General features: G+C 40.5%; 1 protein-coding gene across 3 annotated transcripts in view; it reads right to left on the reverse strand.

Moving 5' to 3' along the window:
* st6gal2a (ST6 beta-galactosamide alpha-2,6-sialyltranferase 2a) overlaps nt 1-13,505 on the reverse strand; it is a 48,620-nt gene extending 35,115 nt beyond the window's left edge. For all 3 annotated transcript variants that reach the window (XM_003452949.5, XM_013276200.3, XM_005457819.4), the window contains exon 1: nt 13,311-13,505. The gene's annotated coding sequence lies outside the window, so the exon portion shown is untranslated. The remainder of the gene's footprint in view (nt 1-13,310) is intronic.
* Between the last annotated feature and the right edge of the window lie 8,683 nt (nt 13,506-22,188).

A 22,188-nucleotide genomic window follows, 5' to 3' on the forward strand; every position in this document is an offset into this window, starting at 1 on the left:
TAAAATATTTTCAGGCGAGAATGTAGCTGTGTAAACTTCAAATATCTGCTAGGTTTATCAAGACTTCACATATTTGCAAAAGTGCTCCAACGTTTTCGGAGACGACAGAGCACGATAGGTGACCGGGTGGTCAAGGCTCACCAGAACCGGCAAGAACGGCGAACTCCCGGCACATCGTTTTCAAACCCCTGCGCGGTCTTTCGCTACTCAGGTTAAACATGATATATAAGTCACTTAGATAACTTAAAAATGTTATTGTTTGGCTTTTTTGTCAGCATTTTATTTGTTTCTGAGTAAATCGGTTTGGCTGAGATTAAAGTTATAGTTTTTACACAGCTGAATAAAAGTCAAACAGAAAACTGATTAAACAGAAGTGTGAGATGGTCACGAATTTACTCCAATGTCCTGTTATATTTGAGGGAGCAAAGAGCAGATGGCTGAAGTGATTAAACCCCACCGAGACAATCTGCAAATTTCATTAAAAGTTTAATAAACTATCATTTTGTCTTTATTTTTAGTTAGCACATACCTTAAACACTTCAAGCTGTAAGCTAATGATAGTTATATAAGAGCAGATGCATGCTGGTGCAATAAGCTGTACGTTTTACGTCCAATGGATGCCTGATCTGATTAGTCGACTGATCGCAAAAATAATCGGTGACTAGTCGACTATCAAAATAATCGTTTGTGGCAGCCCTAGTCCCAGTTTGGGTTTTGTTTCCTCTTTTGCCAGCAAAGAAGCTGTGGTTTTTTTAATTTAAGTTCCGCCTATGTGAGTCAGCATATTAGGTCCTTTTCCTGCCAGCCTGAACACAGCCGTGACAGATAGAAACAGTACTGCTACTGTGCTAGTATCAATCCAATACAAATACCAGCGTTGGTAATGATAATCTCAATATTTGCCTATACCTGCCCACCTCTAGTGCTAATGTTTGGGCTACTGCAGGTGTACATAGAAGTTTTAGGAGTGTGAGTGAGACAAAAAGACAAAATGACAATGGAAAATGTTAACAAGCCTTCTGATGAAAAGAAGATGCAGATTGTGCTGCAATGTTTGGGGTGAAGACACAATTCTTGTAGTTTTGCTTTGCACACCACCATAGTGGATCGCAAATCAAACAAGCTACGTTTGATTGAAGTGCAGACTTTCTGCTTTTATTCAAGAGATTTTACAAAAGCTGTGCATGAACTTTGCATGAAAAATTACTGCCATTTTTATACACAGTCTCGCATTTTTTAAAAATTTAAAATTAACTTTGCCAGTTGACTGAAAAGCAGTTTTATGCCCATGTTCCTTTGTTATTTAAAGACAAATTAAATAGATGTAATATATGAAGGATTGTGTGGATAGTGTGAAGTTATTTTGGTTAAGTCCAACAAACAAGCAGCACAACATTAATGGGCACAGGTGAAAATGTCAGATGAATTTTTGATTTTTTTTTTTTTTTTGCAGACAAGAAGAAGTGAGTGGTTTTGTTTTTGTTTTTGTTTTTTGCTTGTTCCTCTTTTCTTGAATTTCATATACAGGTTTTTTTGTTTTGTTTTTTTAACACTAGGTCTATACAGAAGAAGTGATATAATATAATCTGAGACTGTTTTGTATTATTGTGTACATTACTTATTTGGAACTGACTAATGAATTAACGTTTTCATTTTGATGGTGTTATTCTCTAAGACTAGTAGCTTTTGACTGATTAGAACTAGGATTTTCTACACCTTTGTTATTTATTTAAAATACATTTTTATAAGCTTCTGACAGAAAAGAAATATTTCAACCGAAGTTAGCCTTATCTCTTCACTTTGGAATAAAGATGAACCTTTAAGCTTGACAGCAATATACATCTATATCGATTGACTTTTCTCCCCCCATATTGCTCAGCTGTAGGTAAAATGTCTGAAAATTCATGTTTTGAGCCTTAACCGCCTGAATCAGTCACATGACAAAGGATGTGGATTCTACCTGTGATGTTGAAAATTCAAACTGGGAAAACGCGAAAAAAGACACTACAAAAAAAATCCTTTATTTAAAAATGTAACGCTGTTTATTATACCGGTAGCGTGGTTCAAGCTAACTAAACTGACTCTGTTCTGTTCTTTGAGATCAACCTCACGGTCCACAGTGACACACATTCATATTCCTCGGCCGACTGGATTCAAATGGAAGCTTTGCTCTTTATTTACCCGTTGCCATGGTGCATCCCGCAGCTCTGCTGATGATCGCTTTTTTTCCCTTTACTCATGCACACAGTTAACTCGGGGTGAATGCACTCAGAGCAGACTGAACTTTTTCTGACCAGCCTTCATGGAACTAAAAGCTCAGAGTTGAACATCTCTAAGTTAATCAACTCTGAGATGTTTATGGCTAAAGTCAGAGCTTGTTGGAACGGAGCCCTTTCCTATTCATTGCTTATTCACATCACCTAGTTCAAAGTCAAGGAGAATGTTGTTTTGGTGCAATTCCACAAACTAATCTGCATTTCAGATTTCACGCTTCACTCCCCTTCACATGAGCAGAACTTTTCCAAAAGACGGGATTGAATAAATTACTCCAAGAGGCAAAAGAATAAAGTGTAAAAGTGATGAAACAGCTACACAGCGTTTGATCTCACCAATTAAACTGCTCTATATGAGACAGAGATGGAAATTAGCCATGTTAGCAACATACCAAATACAGACTCTGGAAATCAAAACCAATGCATCCAACATTTGTCTGCAGACACGATTCAAGCTGTAAGTGTCATTAAGACAGACAAGTTAATGGATATTGTTCAAACTTAGCCCATCCAGTGCATAACATTTCACCGTACTGTACATGCTGCACTTCCTCATTTAATCTGGGGAAACTTTGGTGGCTCTGGATCTGACAAGGAACAAATGAGGCACCGAAAATGAGAAGCAAGACGTCAGAGGTCACTTGAATATGTGAGCTGAAGTGAGAAATTGAACATAAAGATGAAGCGCATGCAAAGATTAAATGAAGAGTGTCTCTCCTTCCTCGCTCCATAAATGCCCTGCTACAAAGTCCACCGTACTTTTAGCCTCAGGAGGCGATGGAGTTATTACCACGTGGTACAGCACACTTCATCCTATGTAATTACACTGGCAGTATCTGAGCTCTCCAAAGGGCCTGCTACACTTCATCACATCTTGAAACTCCAAAGAGCAGCTGATAAGAATAGCAAACAGACTGAAGCCTGCATAAATGAGAACGTGTAGACAGGATAATGTCAAAGCTGAAACGTTTTCTTGTGCTGGGAAAAAACCTCCAACGAAACAGCAAAAGAAGTGAGCAGAAGTCATTTATCCAATGCAGGTAGTTGTTTTCTGACCCTGTCAGAGAGGAACAAGACGGGCCTGTTGACATATTGCATCTTTGTTTTGGGGGACAGGTGGAAGAATTATTACTTTAATTCTTAAAACCTCCCCGTACATCCTACTCTAGTCCTGTCACTGAAACTCCAACACAATGACATAATGAAGGGCTTCCTCTTCCCTTCATTTCCACTTCCAATGCCCACCCCCACCACCACTACCAATGCCTTCATCTGTGACCTACATTCAGTTGTGGTGCTGTGCATGCAGATGTAAGCGGAGACACCGCTTCGCTGGCTGTGATCACATCTGCGTGGCTTTGCTCTGAAGTCGGTCATTTTAATATTGCACTGTACACATACAGAGAAATGACGAAATATTCCTAGTTGCTTGCATGTAGTTATTGTAATCTTGTTTTGACTGCCAGTCTTTTTGTGCAAATGTGAATTTGTACTGGCATTAGAGAAACCGGCTCCGCACAAATGACACCTATCGCATGGACAATACAGCTAGTACCAGCCAATCAACTGCCTGCCAGTCACATACCCCGTGTAATCACATGACTGCTCACATACAGTTGTACAGCTAAGTACTGTTAAAAACACATTTCAAGCAGCTAACCAAACAATGAAATGATTTAAATCTCAGAAGCTAAATAAGGAATCAGATACACAAAAGGCTAACTACAACATGCAGGTACTCGGCTGTAATCAGCACGAGTATTGTTTGGACACTAGAGTCTAAGTCCTCTTTGTTTCACTTTATTTTCACCTCGAGTATCCATTTCTTCCTGGTATTTTTTAGTCAGCACATTAACCGATAATAAAACGGCAAATGAAATTCAGATTCTCAAATCTTGATTTGTTTTTGGTCTTCTTTTTCTTCCTAGTAATTAAAAAGTGAACAGCTTTGGGTTTTGAACTGACAAAAATTAAAAAAGACACCAATTGCGAGTCACTGCTTTAATGTCAGTTTGCTGGCAGCCATTCATTAAGAAAGTAAACACCAGATTCATTAACACTTACTAGTTATGGTGCACTACTTGACTTGCATTGCTCAGGCCTTTATGTATATAGAGGGCTAGTTTATGCAAGAACAAGTGAAACAATCCAGACAGCCCCGAATGTTGCCTAGTAGTCTTTATCTTTTAAATGCACACAATTAAAAACAATTAAAAAAAACTCATAACTTTTCAAAAACCATGATCCAAAACTGCAATGAGTACTTAGCAGGGCTTTGTGGTGCACAACACATTTTAAAAAAACCCAAAAAAGCAGTTTCTAAATATTTCAGACATAATTTGCTAGAAACATACATATCTTCAAATAATTGGTCAGTTGAGGCAAGTTCCAAAAACTATTGGATCATAAAAGGGCCTCTCACGATAATGTCCCACCAGACTTTCACATTATTAGTTCACACACTATTCAACATTTCCATTCACTTCCTGAAGTAAATATCTGTCTCAGCGCAAACAAATATCCGTCAGCACTGACAAACTCTAGATTATGGGCAACTGTTTTGACCACTGTCAGTAACATGTGACTGGTTAACAGAACTATTGTAAATTTCTAATAATCTGAAGTGTCATGCCAGTCTCAAAAGAATGCTGACAGGTTTAACCAGAACAAGAGTGTGGTTTGCTTTGTTTTCTTATGTTGCCTGGCACCACCACTTTCCCGTGAAAAGAAAATGTAATCATGAGTTACATGTAAAAACGCGTCCGGTTTTTTGTGTTGATACAACGACACAGCCCACAAAACAAATAAGTTACTGACAGGCTCATCAATTATAGCAAAAACTGAGAAAGAGACGTCTTTCATCCAGATTCCCATTTGGTGGTAACAGGATCAGACTCATGAGAGATGGCTTCATGCTGCTGTAATATCAGGTCCAGCAAGGTCAGAGCAGAAAGTACCAACTCCATTAAAGACCGATCCCACTGAGGGAGATTAGGTCTGTCCTGTCCCCTTCTATCCTCCTTCAACTACAGCGCTGATTACATCACTTGAGCAAAAATGTCTATTTTTGCAAAGGCATGCTCAGAAACTCATTAATCTTGCTTCGAAGAAGCAGCTACACCTAATAATGGCTAAGAGGTGCAGGGAAGCGGAAGTCTCTCACACACAAAACACACACACAGACACAAGCACACCTGTCACAGTCCATCTGTTACAGAAAACCCACACCTGATTTTTAGCACAGAGGAAACAACAGAGTCCGCACTCTGCAGAAAGGAGAGAAGAAACCATAATACTGAGACAACACCTGGACACACACGTATGTGGACAAGGTCACTGCACTAGCAATTAGCCCCTTTCTATCAGAACTCTGGGAGAGCTGTTTGTGCACCTTGTAATTACCAGAGAAGAGGACGTGTTTTATTTGAGACTAGCGCTACTGACACAGCCAATGAGAAAAAACAAGCCTGTGACTTATTCAAAGCAGACATCGGACAAGAGAAAAATCATCATTCATCAGCCACCCACTGGCTGTTTAGAGTCTAAATAGGTGGAAGACTTAAAAAGTTTAAAAATTACACTATACTTAGAGGACTTGGCAATTCATGGTTCCAAAAAAGTGGGGGGGAAGAGAAATGAAACTAGTGCTTAGTTTACAAAGTTCTCTTCACTGCAAGAAAATGGCAAATCTGATGAAATTATATGGCTGGAAAGGGTTGACTCATTGTGACCTTCCAACCACATCCTCTTCTGATAAATCACACAGAGCAGTGCTTCTGGATGACAGGCTTTCACGGTGCATAGCGCTCGCTTGAATACAGTCTGCCAGTGGCAAGGTCCTATGAAGGAAATGCAGTTCCACACCTCACATTATGGCCCATAAATACAGCTGGGAGTGCTGACGCCCACAGCGGGCAGGCGTTTGACATGGAGAGAAAAAAAAAAGTAGAGATAGTCCACTTAAAGCCTCTTTCACTGTCTGTTGCCCTTCTTGTGGAGGCTGAAAGTACATGGCGATGTTTGTAGTACCAGACCGTATCACCTTGCGCACTTACTAATGACAGTGATTAGGAAACGAGACAAACAGGCTCAGAAAACGGCTGCCAGTATCGACATTTCTGTTCCACACACAAAAAAGGGACGGATCTGTCTTGGAATGGTTCACTTCATTTATGGAAAATAGAAAACTTTTGGTCTCAGTGGGAAACCTTCGGTCAGAAGTAGCTGAATTTTCACGCGGTGTCCCGCAAGGATCAGTTTTAAGCCCCTTGTTATTCTTATTATATATCCTGCCATTAGGCCTTATTATTAGTAGTTTTAAAATCATGTCATATCATCTGTATGCAGACAATATCCAATTGTATCTCTCTTTTAAACCTTGTGAATTGGGTAAACTATTTGTTCTAATGCACTGTCGTAAGTGTTTAAATGTTGGTCCAGAGAGCATTAAGCCCCAAATTAGACAACATCTGGGTTCTTTCTCATCCACGGTAAAAGCTACTGCTCAGAATCTTGGGTTCATTTTTTAACAATCTTTGTCTTTTGATGCTCATATTAAGTCTGTGACTCGGTCTTGCTTTTGTGAATTGGAGATGCTTGTTCACGCCTTCACATCCTCCTAACTAGATTATTGTAATGCTCTGTAATGTCTGTCAAAGGCTTCTTTAAATCACCTTCAAGTTGTCCAAAATGCCGCAGCAAGGCTTTTAACTCACACTCCTAAATTCTCACATATCACCCCATTGTTAAAGTCTTTGCACTAGGTACAGATATCAGCTTAAAATCCTCACTCTTACTTTTACAACCTTACGAGAAGAGGCCCCAACTTATATCATCAAGCTTCTTCACCCTTCCTCTCCAAATCGGATCCTTAGATCCACCGATAGTGGTCTTCTGGATATTCGATGGGCCCTTTTGAAAACAAAGGGGCCAAACTTGGCGCCAAAACTGGAACAGTTTACCTCCCCCTCTACCCACCATTGACTCTTTGGCTTCTTTTAAAAAACAGTTGAAAACTAACCTATTTAGACAGGCATTTGAATGATGTTCTTGTGTATTATGTTGTTTTTGTGTGATATATTTTTAAATTCCCTGTAAAGCACTTTGTAATAGATTCTTTTCTTAAAGTGTTCTATATAAATATATATTATTTACTTAACTGTGCAGACACCAAACCCACTAATCTACAGCTCAAGAACCATTTTCAGAGAGCTTAACCTTTTTATAATCTGTCTGAACTCCGGACACTTGCCTTCCCTCACGAACTGAGATTAGAGACTTAAGAGTAAAACTAAGACTGGGACGCCATAATAAGCTGCTTGAATATCCCGTGTCCCTTTTTAAGAAGACACACCATAAGCACATCGAGATGCACACGAGCTAGGTTTGAATAACGCCTCCTCTGGAATTTTACAATCCTGTGAAGACAGCTAATTACCAAAGATGCCGCTGTGTTCAGAGCGGTCATCCTCCGAATCCTTGCGCACTCCAGCGCTCCTGCTTTTGAAGCCTGAGCTCAGATAACTGCTGGTCTGGTCAGTTAGTGGGCATCTGAAATTACACCTCCACCTTCCCAGAGTGGCCTCCCTCCACTCCTTTGCACTGTATCTCAACATTTACAGTCTGGTGTGGATAAAATTGAAACCCTACCTCTAGCCATGGTCAACAGTAAAATTGCAAGCATGTTAGGAACAATTACAAAGGAGCTCGGGTATCGACTCAAAGCAAAACCTGGAGAATTATTACCTGACTCTGCAGCTCCCCTCAGCTTTGCAGGGCTTTTCAGCCTGTGACGTTACTGTTGTGGTTGCTTTTACTCACAAAAAAAAGAAAAAAAAAAGCTTTCAAAAGTCACCTTCGAAAACCTATTGAACACCACACAGCAGACGGACACAATCAGAGACTAAAGGTCTCTTTACACTGTTTGATTTGGACACCTTTAGAAAAGATGGCAAAAATCTGTGGCCGTCGCTCATATGCACCAATCAAAGACAGCTGCCCTGTGGCAAAATTCACACCATCACTAATTTATAACCAGGTTCTGACTGTGTGACTCACGCTCCCACCAACATCCAAAAAAATAAAATAAAATGATGCAGATTCCCCTTCGAGGTGACTCCATATGTGGACCAACACATGCACAAGCAACAGAAAAGAAAAAACATATATTTCAAAACGTTTTGCGTACTTTTTTGTGATACTGTAATTTCCACAGATAAGAGCAGCACAAACCAGATGACGCAAGCAGATGATTTGTCTCTGCCCTCATATTCAGCAGCTTTATGCTGAGCTTTAATCACACAATCTGATAGTACAAAATGCCACAGACTGATGCCAAGACCTGTCTCACGTTGTGTGACATGAGACTTACAAAGGTTGTTTTTACGGTCTAGTACACATACAGATGAAAGCATTGAAAAATTCACCAGGTTGATTCTGTTCATCTGGATGTAGAATTTTCAGCATTTACTTACCTGGATGATTAAGCATGCATCAAGACATTCACTAGTAGAGCTCGAACAATGCCGGATTTTGTTTTTAGGGCGGGTACTGATATTTGGTTTTTTAAAACTCCACTGACATATATATTTTTTCTATCATACACATGAAACAAACAAATTAGCCTAACATTTCTTACGTGCTGCAATTTTTGAGTCTACATTAAAAGATTCTGTGAAAGCAAACACGTTTTGAAATAAACTTTTCTGACAGTTACAAGTTGTGCAACTAGTTGCACAGTCTTCTTCCTTTTATTGTTGAAAAACTGTGATAAATCTATCTGCTAGATAGAAGCGCGAGTGCAAATTAAGGATACATACAAAGGTTGGCATGTTAAGTTAAAAAGTTTGGGTTACTTGTTTTCACTTGGGGTGTGTGCTGCTCAGCGAGATTAATGGTTTAGTGAGCTTTGAGCTTCAAGTTCCCTAAATCCCCATGGTAACGGGTTATATGTTGAGCATATAACCTGAGGACAGTTTGAGAGTTTTGGTTTAAAATCTAAAATCTGATTTAAATCTATCATTTACAGCAAGTTTAAAGTGCTAATCTTTTAAAATCTCTGCTGGGAAAATGTTTTATATGTGAAGCAGGTCAGACCAGACCTTACCAAAGCCACAGCAAAAATCAGAGGCCGTGCTTCACTGGAATTAATTTGTACTAAACCGAAGAAATGTCTTTGATGCTGGCAGCTACTAGAACACAGAAAACACCTGTTTACTCAGTAACATTAATTTGAGTTGATCTGCCAACAAACTAAAACACTTTCAGCGATCTCATTTATTGGGACAATAAACCTTTAGTGTTCAATGAACCCAGTTTAAAGTTTCAGGGCTTCTAATCTGCAGCCGTTACCTTAGAAAAAAACCAGAGCGCAGAAAGTGCACTCAGCATAAAATAATTAACTTGAATTAAAATATTTATTTTACCGCTCTGCGTGTTAAATCACCAGATTATTAATTTTCTGCCGCATTAATTTTATCTTATTTGCAACTGTGTTGCATTTTACTCTGATACTTTTTCTGTTCTTTGGAGATTTTTAGTCACTATTTATTATCACCATCTGATAACGTCTCTGGCTAGACTAGGTGGCACTCACAGGGATCATTTTTTGGCGAAAGAAGAGTCACATTACCTACAAAAATGCCCATTTTTATGTGAGTTTGGAGAGCTTGAAGCAGAAAGTCCATCTTGACAGAAAAAGCTGATGAACACTGTCATGATTGCCCATTACCTCCAACTGGGGCTTTGGGTTTTGTCGAGCCAGCTAACGCAAAGAAAGCTCTGTTGAACTTTGTTCATAGTATAGCCCTCAGGTGATGAAAAACATGCTACTGCAGGTTTAATGCAATTAAAAAATTAAATCAATATAAACTAGTTTTGAAAAAAAAAAAAATCTGAAAACCTGTCCTCACTCATAATATCAGCAGTACCATCTTATACTTTAATCAATGCAACTGTTCCGAGCACCTTCGAGGCTGCAGCGGAGCAATATCCACTTCACAGCGCTGCTTGTGAGCAGATCGACTGCTGCACATCTATCTGGTGCTCTCTTTACAGCCTAATCCAGACTAAAGGAGGGCATCTATGACGATGAATCCCTTCTGCCATCTATCCACCTCCGCCTTCACTTTACCACCTGAACGTTACCGCAATGACCTGTGGTTTTGTTTAATATCAGTTTAAGTAATAAACATGAACACAGGACGTCCATTAAAATAACTTGTCAGCATTTGAATGAAAACTTCTCTCTCCAGTATGAATCACTTCCCCTCTCAGACATCCTCTCATCTGATGCTAATAAGAACAGTCAGTCTTTGACTCCAACACTGTTACTGGGTCATAGCCGACTTCAATTATGCATTTCATCTGTTAGTATTTTTTTCACCTGCTAGTATTTTTAGAGTCATATTCATGAATATGCGCGCGCGCGCACACACACACACACACACACACACACACACACACACACACACACACACACACACACACACACACACACACACACCAGTCACTCCCTTTTGCGAATTAATATATAAATATATATACGTGTGTGTGTGTGTGTGTGTTCCTTTCAACCTAACGTGTTTGTTTGCAGTATGAATGTAAATTCTCACTAGTTTTACAGAACTGCTACACCCTTATCATTTAACATGTTTACCACTTTCATGGCAGAATGCAGCTTTGGGTCACATGACCAGAAAAGTTGAAATGGAAAGAGATGAACCGAGAATAGTGAACACACGATACTGACCCACATGCTTACTATGCTGCAGTTTCAGCGACTTGCTGATTTATATTTACACACATTTTTCCGATGACGACTGAAGAAAAACTGCACTCAGCTTGTCAAAGAACTACATGCTGGTCAAGATCTATCAGTTCGGTAAAGAAATAAAGAGTCCGTGTGTAAAAACGGCTTGACGCATTTGCTGTGGTGGAGTAAATGTGGTGCATTAGTGTTAAAGTGTGTGCAAAGAAAGGAGCTCTCCTTAACACCTTTGCCTTTTCTGCACACGCAGAGGGAGGGAGCCCCATTTGAGACAATAAACATCCAGCTGCAGACACAAAGAGGTGCCAGCCAACGCGTGGATGCGATTAGCTGGTTGTGTGTAATAGCAGTAATGCAGAAGTTGTGTGACAGTCACAACGCTTTCACACAGCGCGGGTGTAAATCTGTGTGTATCAGGCATTCATTTGCACATTTATAATGCACTGTGAGAGGGGGTAAGAACATCTATGGTTTGAGAAGTAGAACAGAAAACGATCCTGCGTTTTCGCTCTGGTTTATTTTATCACGTATAAATGAATAATTTAACAAAAATAACTCTACCTTTGCAATTAAGACAGTGACCATTACATTCAACTTTTGTCCTTGTCCTTGTAAACTCCGTGAAGCTTTGAAAACCATAGCGCACATAATTATTCAGCAGCTCTACACACGCGCACACATAATAACACTTTTCTGATGCAATGTCACTATAACCTGGAGAGGAGCTTTGAATTTCCTTCCCTGAGCTGTTTATGCTGCACAGAGAAGGAAAATACAAAAGAACAGACCGGTGCCTTTGATTCCGGCGGACTACGGGGAAGAGCGAGGTTGTGCGTGTGTTCTCACTGTAATGAGTTTCAGTCGACTCCCAAACTCCGCCGCGGTTCTTGAAGGCTGTGTGCGTTTCTTTGGCAGGTTTAATGTGTTACGGTGACATTCAGCTAAAAGTGGCAACAGCTCAGTGATAAAACTTCCTGTTGCTGACATCAAGACAACTCGCAGTACTTCAAAAGGCGTCGCATTCTAAAAAACCCCCGACCGCACAAAAAAGTAAAGGCCTAATTGCTCTTGACACCAGTGTGTGTGTCTGTGTGTTGTTGGTCCTGTTGTTGTTGTTTTTCACTGCTTTCAGTCACCTGGTGTTAGTCTGTGAGTGAATGGCTATGTAAAGTAGAATAGGTTAGCTTCTAATTTAAAAAAACAAAACAAAAAAAAACCTACAACTGTGTCACAATGTGTTTAAACACCACTTGCATTTAATCATTAGTTATTATTAATCTCTGGCTCTCAGTGTGTTCTGTCCTCTTTTCCTCCCATCACCCCCAGTCGTCGTGGCAGATGTCTCCCCCTCCCTGAGCCTGGTTGTTCTGCGGTTTCTTCCTGTTACAAGGGAGTTCTTCCTCCCCACTTTCCCCAAGCGCTTCCTCATAGGTGGTGGTCTGATTAATGGGAATTCTCTGTTTTATTGTAAGCTCTTTACCTTACAATAAAGAGCCTTGAGGCAACTGTTGTGATTTGGCGCTACATAAATAAAACTGAATTGAACTGAAGTGAACTGAGTTGAGTCGTGAAGGGCAGCAGCAGTGTCTATGAAGGAAAAAGACATTTCAATAAGGAGCATGTGAGCACTAAATCATAACTGCTAAATGTAACAAATCAGGTTATTTCCACCTTAACTAAAGAGGCACTAATTTCTGTTTGCGTCAAATAAGTGCTATGTGTGCATCAATAACGGAGCGCTAAGACACCGAGAAACCTCTGCATGTTCTTCCCAAGTTGTAGAGCGGAGTGGGGGCCTGGCTTCACAGTGAGCTGTGAATGAAATCAATCCATTGTGGGGCGAAGCAAAAAAAAAAAAACGAAAAACACTAAACAGCGCTGGGTAACAGGAGCGCGTCAGAAACCGTGAACTCTGCTGCCTGTGTCAACAATGCCTCTGTTTTTACTGAACAATCTAACCACACACAGAAGCGCAGACACTAATAAAAATGAGCCGCTGTTAAAATGAGCTTCCTGTGATGGTTATGCTGCTCCGGAGAAGTAGCGAAGACAAAGCGCTGTCGGCTACATTCTCATCCGCGTGTTTTTTCTATTTTATTTTTACGGGTTTTTTCCCATTTCAAATTCTCGGTATTGCAGCGCTTTAAGCAAACATCGTGCGAACACATCCTCCCCTTGTTCCGCTCCGCGTTCGTGCACAAAATCTAGCGCTCTAAATCAGAAAATGCAGAACTGTATCGAAATCCTAGGGAGAGCGAACAAAGCCTTACCTAAATACTGTTACGGGTCCTCAGTGGATGCTGCTGCTGCTATCCGGTGGTTCATTTTGCTCCCGTCCCCCTTGTTGCACAGCGAGCATGCGGCTCGCTTTGGCTCGCCTCTGCTCTCTGGTCACTGTGAAGATATCCACTACTACGCTGAGAGAGCAGAGCGGCTGTGTTGTCTATCACATTGTTGCTGGCCTTTTTTTTTTTTTTTTTTTTTTTTGCGTCTTTAAAGGGGGCGGGGCCATGGAGTTGGGGGTTTTTTTTCCTTTGTTAGTGCGCCACGGTCAAGACTTGCTGGCCCGAAGGAAGGAAAGAAGGGATAAAGGAAGGAAACGGATATTAAAATTAAGTTTGATTTTGACTGTGAGTTGGATGAAGGGTTATGGTGTGCAAAATGTCAATAAGGCAATTAGGATAATATTGATACAGTGATTCCAAACCTATGCAGTCAGGTTAACCCTTCATACTGAGGCTTGGAAATTCAAAATTTCAACAACAGACTGTTACTGGAAAATATGAAGTTGTCTTCATTGTTATGTTGCAAGTTCATTGCCCGATGAAGGTTTAACTCTTTGTGGCATAGATTTAACAAGGTGCTGGAAACATTACTCAGAGATTTTGATCCATATTGACATGATAGCATCACAGAGTTGATGCAAAGTACAGACTGCACATCCATGATGCCAATCTCATATTCCACCACATCTCGACTTTCTCAATCCTGGATTGAGATCCGGTGATTGTGTCAGCCAGTTGAATACAAAGAACTCATTGTCGTGTTCAAGAAACCAGTTTGACATCATTAGATGTGTAGACTGTGCTCACAACAGGATAAGCATGGTTAATAGCAATAATGTGGCTTGGGTGTCAGTTGGCGCTCAAAGTGTGACAAGAAAATGTCCCCAGTATTTGTCCCCTACCACCACCACCAGCAGCCTAAACCACTGATAAAAGGCAGGATGGACCCATGCTTTGAGGTCATATGATGCCAAATTCTGACCCTATCATCAGAATGTCACAGCAGAAATGCAGACTTTTGAGACAAGGCAATATTTTTCCGGTCTTCTGTTATCAAACTTTTGTGAGCCAGTACAACTTGTAGTCTTAGTTTCTTAACCCACAGGAGTGACAGACACATTAGTTTGCAGCTTCAGTCTGATGCTCAGTTTGAACTTCAGCAGGCCTTCTTATGCCAAATGATGTGGCCGGCAAGTGCGTATGTTTTTTTCTTCATGTAGGCGGTGGCATTTAAACAATGCTCAGATGGAACTATCCTACAGACAGTACTATGAGGCCCAACATCTGCAAAGAAAATGTCTCCCACATCATTACACCCCCACCAGTCTGAATTGTTGTTAAGATTTTGGCGATCCTCTGTGAATGGTAGCCTCGGTTTCCTGTTTTCAGCTGATGGGAGTGGCACCAGGTGTGATTTTTCTTTGAAGGATCAACAGGCTTTGTGCTCAGAGATGCTCTTCTGTATACCTTGGCTGTAACACAGTGTTATTTGAATTACGCTTGTCTTCCTGTCACCTTGAAGCAGCCTGGCCATTCTCCTCTGACCTCTGGCACTCCTCACTGGCCATTTTCTCTTTTTCACACCATTCTCTGCAAAGCCAAAAGCTGGTTGTGTGGGAAAATCCCAGCAGATCAGCAGTTTCTGAAGTACTCAGAGCAGCCCATCTGTCACAACAACCATGCCACATTCAAATTCACCTAAATTACCTTTTTCTTCCCCCATTCTGATGCTTGAACCTTGAATTTCAGAAGATCCACATCTACATGCCTAAATGCATTGATTTGATCCCAGTGATTTGCAGTAACCTGCAAATGAACAGGTATACCTATTGATGTGGCCAAGAAGTGTGTATTTTTGTCTTCAGGTAGGATGTGGCTTCCATATGATTGACTAATTTTTGTTAAAGAGCAGTTGAACAGATGTGCCTAATAAAGCGATAATTGAATTTATGGCCATATGAACATCAAATTTGATCAGACACTGTCTCTACTTTTAAGATTATTTAAGTTAGGACTGGATCATGTGACCCCGAATCCTCCCTGCAGTAGGTGTGGGCTGCTGGGGGATTCCCATGATGCATTGACTATTTCTTCTTCAGTCACCTTTCTCACTCACTATGTGTTAATAGACCTCTGTGCTGAATCACACTTGTTATTAATCTCTGGCTCTCTTACACAGCAAGCCCCAACTTCCTCCTCTCACCCCAGCTGGTTCTTGAAGTTTCTTCCTGTTGAAATGGAGTTTTTCTTTCCACTGTCATCAAAGTGCTTCCTCATGTGATTGTTGGTTTTTTTTCTCTGTATGTATTATCATAGGGTCTACGTTATGACATAAATCACCTTGAGTTGACTGTTGCGCTGTATAGATAAAACTGATTTGAACTGAATGCATTCAAACAGTGATTCTCCCATTTCACTCTGTGTAGGTGCATCCGAGGAGGAATTAAAGACAAAATCATTACATTTCTTCCTGTATGTTTGTTTATACATATATAAATATACATATAAAGTCTGTGTTGTTTTACAATAAAGTCATTAACCCTTTTGAGGGAATCTTTTATTTCTTCTTTGGAAAGAGCTATTGCTTTAAACAATGACTACTTCCCCAGACTCTACTGATGAACAAAAATAGAGTCTGAAACATTACTCACAAAACACCCACTGTCACACTCCCAACATGAATGCAATTAAACCAAATTAATACAAATCTGGTGCTAGATGTGTTTTTAGTGTTGTTTCTGACATCAGTGAAATGACTTCACTGAACAATAAACAGATGGAGGGCATTGCATAACAGTTCCACAGCAGCTAGTTCAAAACCAAACCATGCATCACCACACAGTGATCCATTTTCAGAGGATCTCAGGACTCTTGCAGCATCATATGAAAGCAGAAAAACTTCAAATTTCTTCGATAATGGGCTCTCTAACTGAGAGAACAGCAAGGTAATATGGTGCCTGTGCTGTGGTTAAATGTTGTTTTAAACCAGCGGTCCCCAACCCCCGGGCCTCGGACCGGTACCGGTTCGTGAGTCGTTTGGTACCGGACCGCGAGAGTTGAGGCTCAGGTGTGAAATGTATGGTTTTCATGGTTTTTATCGGTTTTCAGCGTTATTTTGTTATCTTTTTTATCGTTAACTCGGTTTTCCTGGGTCTTTTCATGTGTGTTATGAATAAATCTTCTTTTTTTCGGTACCGGTACTAGTTTTATTTTGTTGTATTTATCCGCGACACCTTAAAGGCCGGTCCGTGAAAATATTGTCGGGCATAAACCGGTCCGTGAGGCAAAAAAGGTTGGGGACCTCTGTTTTAAACCACATGATCTCATCGTTTAGCTGGCAGAAAATGCTAATTTCCCCTGCTCCCTTATTCAGAAAGGGTCACCTCATCATGTACAGTTCTCTACGTGTTTGATTACAGATCGTTCACACTACATATTGTTCCTCAGGCAACCTCAAAAGGGGTTTGTCTCTTGTCCTGGGACCAAAATATGTGAATATTTCACTTGTTTGGCAAACATGTAAGCCACTACGCTGCTGAGCCACTATTTAGCCGCCAGAACATTTATTAGCTAGACATATAGAATAATGTGTGTGCATAGGGTCAATTTCCTGATATGCATTATACTTAAAAATGCCCTAATATGATTTACAAATGAGCACATGAATTCAGTAGCTCTGAAACATTTGTTTAGCAAAGCTTTGTGCAACTGTGTTAATATTGTTAACTTATGGTATTGTATTGACCCTACAATATTGTATTACTTTAGGGTCTTTATAATTCAATTCAATTCAATTCAATTTTATTTATATAGCGCCAAATCACAACAAAAGTTGCCTCAAGGCATTTCATAGATACAGAGAAAAACCCAACAATCATATGACCCCCTATGAGCAAGCACTTTGGTGACAGTGGGAAGGGAAAACTCCCTTTTAACAGGAAGAAACCTCCAGCAGAACCAGGCTCAGGGAGGGGCGGGGCCATCTGCTGCGACCGGTTGGGGTGAGAGAAGGAAAACAGGATGAAAGACATGCTGTGGAAGAGAGACAGAGGTTAATAAAAAAGCACCTTGCGGTGACTGTTGTTGTGATTTGTTGTTGTGAACTGAACTGAACTGAAATCAAGGGGACTAGCATTAATCCATCTAAAGATCTATATAAACAGGTTGGTGTGGATAGGTCAATTGGAAACTAAATTGCCCACCAGTGCGAATGGTTGTCTGTGTCTATGTGTTAGCCCTGCGACAGACTGGTGACCTGTCCAGGGTGGATCCTGCCTCTCGCCCTAAGATGGCTGGGATAGGCTCCAGCAACCCTGAAAAGGATAAGCGGAAGTGAATGGATGGATGAGGCTTTAATTTATTTGTGAATCGTAGCTTTGTGTGTGCAACTGAGCGGTAAAACAAGGTAGGGCAAAATATGCTAGATACAGTGCAGCTCATTTGAGTAGCCTTTTGTTGACGAGCTGCCACTCTTTACTGTTTGATTAAACACTTCATTGGTCTTCGGCTTCAGCAGAGAAACTGTCTAACAGATATTCGCCAAAGTGTGAATGATTTTCTGTTGTGTGTGTGTGTGAGAAAAAGAGAGACAGTTTGTATTTGGCACCATTGTGCAGCACTGGGATGAGCTAGTGTAATGCAGGTTGTGCTTTTGTGTGCTGCTCTGTTAATTGCCTCATCAGTAAATGTCAAACGTTCAAATGGCTCTACCATCTAGATTTATTTATTCATTTGTGTCCCATCAGATGCAGGCGCTCCGGCTGCATGCTGCAATTACTGCTGCATGGCCAAATGTGCCAATGAATAATAAATCACAGCACAAAGAAATCTAACTAGCTGCCGGTGAACCGTAACACTAACTGGAAAGTAAACACAGTAGTAGATGGTGTTTATGCTCCTCTATCCCCTTAACAATGAAAGGGTGCTGTGATGGCTTCTTGTAAAATAGAGGAGGGACACATAAAGTGGTGTAAAAGGTGTTAAATGTTCCCCGCAAACAGCCACAAACACACGTACACGAAGAATCAGAAACACATGGCTATGTATGCATCAGGGAGTGAACACAGATATGTTAAATGTCTTTACAATTTTCAGCCAAAGGTAAAGGCTGCATTGCACACATGCGGTTCTGTTCAAAGTGAAGCTCAATAACAGGCTATTTGGAGGCAGATGACTCACATGAACTTACTGGTGTACTCAGTCTGCAAAACATGGAGAATGTGAGGGGGTTGTGGGAAGTGTGTTTATGGCCCGGAGCAATATGTTAAGACCCCTGCGCTGAAATGGCTCCTACAGTCATCTCAACAGTCCCACAGCCAGTAAGCAGCTCTTTGTTGGAAACCTGACTCAGGTGCTTATCATGTTCCTCCAGGTGTGTGTCAGTCAGCAACAGTTCATCACACCACAGTCTTTGTAGTGGTGAACCGGAGAGGAAGGAGTGAGGGATGCAAGTAACCAGCTGGGATGGTATTTGCGTCATGACCAAAGAAGCATGACTGTTTATTTAGTTTATTTTCTGCACAGCTGCAAAGTCAGCATCACCACTAGTTGAAAAGTTTTGTAGAATTTGTGTAAATCACTGGGACTAGAAAAAGTACCCAGTCTGCCCCAGTGTGAAAAAAGATTATAAGTTTAAAGGAGAACCTAGTTTAGATGCTTAACAGCCAATCATCAGCTTTAGGGGCTAAAAATAGATAAATAAATAAAGCCAACCCAGAAGTGCTGAAAACAAAATTCCCTCATGTTAAAACTGCTAACATGACATCAGAAATATTCCTCTATGCAGTCTACTACAAAACATGGTTGTGGCCTCTATAGCTAATTTTCTCAGGGGTGAAAACTGAAATTCCTGCTAGAGGTTCACACCTGCAATGCTTTATTATACAATCACCAGCAACTTCCCAAGTTCATAACACTTGTCTTCACCAAGGTGCTAGAAACACTCTTCATAGACTTTAGTCCATATTGACATGATAACATCTGACAGCTGATGCAAAATACTGGCTGTACATTCATGATGCAAATTTCCCATTCCACTGCATTGGAAAGGTGCTCTACTAAACTGAGATCTGGTCACAGTGAAGACCATTTGAGTGCACTGTTCAAGAAACCAGTTTGAGATTATTTGAGATTTGTGAAATGATGCATTATCCTCCTGGAAGCAACCATCAGAAGATGGTAAGCATAAAGGGATGGACAGGGTCAGCAACAATCATTTAAAAATGCTCAAAATATCCCCCACAGCATTACACCACGATCAACACCCTGAATCATCGATACAAGCCAGGATGAATCAATGCTTTCATGCTTTTTACTTCTCACCCTACCATCTGAATGTTGCAGTAATAGTTGAGACTCATCAGACCAGGTGACAGTTTCCCAATCTTCTATTGTCTCATTTTGGTGATCCTGTTTAAAATGTATCCCCATTTCCTGTTTGTGGCACCCAGTGTGGTCTTCTGCTGCATTCTGGTGCCATGTTAAATTTATACTAAATTGTTCCTTTAGTATATACACATGCTTTAATACTTTAAGTTGCTGTCATGTGGTTTGCATTAATGAGCAGTTGACAAAGTCTGCTTAATGATGTGAATGAGCGTCTTTTGAAGAATACCTTCCCTTACAATGTGCGTTTGCAGAAGTAGCCCACAGACTGCATGTACTTCTGGACTGTCAAAGCAATACTAGTGCTAATTAGCAAACTTTGACTAAATATAAAATTCTGATCCAGTCGAACAGATCGTTAGTAGTGGGGCAGTAGTTTAAATGTAATGTCTGTATAGGTTCCTGGTCATCCCGGTCATTATAGTCGAAGGAGCTTGGAAAGAAAGCAACTGTACACGTTTAGGTTTGGGAAGACTTTTCCCCTCTCATCCAAGAGGCTTCTTCAGTTCTGAAACCAAATGGTGGAGACTCCCAGGTATTTACCAAACCCCCCACTAAGGTTTAAATATCTGGGACTTTCCACCCTTTGGTTTTACAACAGGAAAAGTCTTCATGAAACTTAAAAAGCTACTTTCCAAGATGCTTATCTAAAGATAATGTGATGCACTGAATATGTTTGCAGTCGATTAATGCTGGTTATAATCACCTTTGCAGCATATGTGTTACAACTGATGATCTTTTGACATAACCACTAAACCCCTAAATTAAGGAAAAGAGCTACTAAGATTCTTAAAGGTTAGTATTGTAAGTTGCAATCTAGTTAGTCGAAGCTTATTCTAATACTAGATAAACAGTCCTTTAATTCATTACACTGTTGATTGTGTTTAAAAGGACAATCAACAGACTAACAAAGACATGGTATTATCTCTTCAATCTAATGTTTTAGGTTAAAACACTAAAATAAATGCATGAAGTCTTGTAGAGGGAGCACTGCCGTCCCTTCAGCTTCCGTCTCTGTGCATGCATTTGCCACCAGCACCAGGCTTATCTTCGCTACCTGCGTAATCATCGCCGGGACTCATAACTGTGATTAAGATGAATCAGAGTGCAGTCAAAGCTTCCTGCCGCTGCTAAATTCATATCTGAACATCTGCCCATCTCTCTAATCTAACCCACTTTGTTGTCCCTTTCAACTAATTGTGGACATTAGGAACCTGCAAGAGCGTGACGGTTTCCATGGTGATACACTGATGTGCTAGGGTGTTTCAAGCCTGCCATATCCTGGTCATTTCACGCCATCTGTTTCTCCTGATCGAAATATCTCAACTGATTTGGAAATTATGTGCGTCACAAAATCATGAAAGCCTCGCTGAGTTTATGGGCTCGCTTGCATCGACGAACTGCTGCCTGTTGGTGTTTGATGAGAGGTTGACAGAATGAAGATGAGACATATGGAAGCTTTACACTCAGGTTCATATTCAAGCCTCACACACAACAAAGTGATCACTAAACAGCAGCAGTAGTGGAAAACGTGTCGATATCTTGCTGCTTAACAGTCAGTAGAAAAAGGCTGTATTGATTCCCTTGTTGATTTCTGATCATCTTTGTTCATAAGAACAAAATGCCAAAGCTGCAGTTCCTCGAACAGTAAGCACGTTCTGTATTTTATCTAGCCAAAGTCAGTATCCCGTTTAACATTGTGAAATACAATTTCACCTTTCCAAATAAAATAGCTTGCCAGGGCTATGCTTACCTGATAGGTCCTCATGCTACTCAGTGTTACAAAAATAGCGAAGTGGGGAAAATTGCCAGACTTGAAGCTTTGAAGCAGGAGTCCACAAGCTGGTGGGTGAACTCAAGATGGGTACATCCATATTTTATATGCAGTCTGTGGTCTGAGCACTATGTAGACTCAGCAGAAGAAAAGTTGTGTTTGTTACTCCGGTGTTCAAGAGCTCCATTGAGTCTGATGTCACTGTATTGCAGAAATTTTAGAAAAAACATTTCAGAATGAAATGAATTGATCAGCTGAAGGCATACCGTGGAAAAGTTTCACGTTTTTATGTCGTTTCCAAAGAGGCAGACTTGAGCAATAGTGTTCCAGGCTTTCTCGAGGTCTATCAAAGTTTTGCTTTGGACATTTGTGGTTTTTTGTTCAGTTTTCACTATAGGCCTTGTACCTAAGCATTTTCAGAGGAATGCTCTTTTTGTTTGTTTGTGAAGCAACCTAACACTGGCCTATGAATTACTCATACATAAAAAGGCGGCTAACATAAGAGATAAACAAGTGTTGTGTCTACACATTTGAAACAACTTATCAAAGAACCAATTTTAAATGGTTTCTATGGCCACTTTGTTCTCATTTGTTTTGTTGAATCTATGAAAAATACCAAAGATAACAGTATCTGACATGCAGAAAATAGCATTTTTGAACCAACAAGGTGATTCCCACAATGCCTTTTAGCTGAAAATTTGGCAT

Source organism: Oreochromis niloticus, linkage group LG16 (genome assembly GCF_001858045.2).
Source record: "Oreochromis niloticus isolate F11D_XX linkage group LG16, O_niloticus_UMD_NMBU, whole genome shotgun sequence".
In the NCBI taxonomy this organism is placed as follows: domain Eukaryota; kingdom Metazoa; phylum Chordata; class Actinopteri; order Cichliformes; family Cichlidae; genus Oreochromis; species Oreochromis niloticus.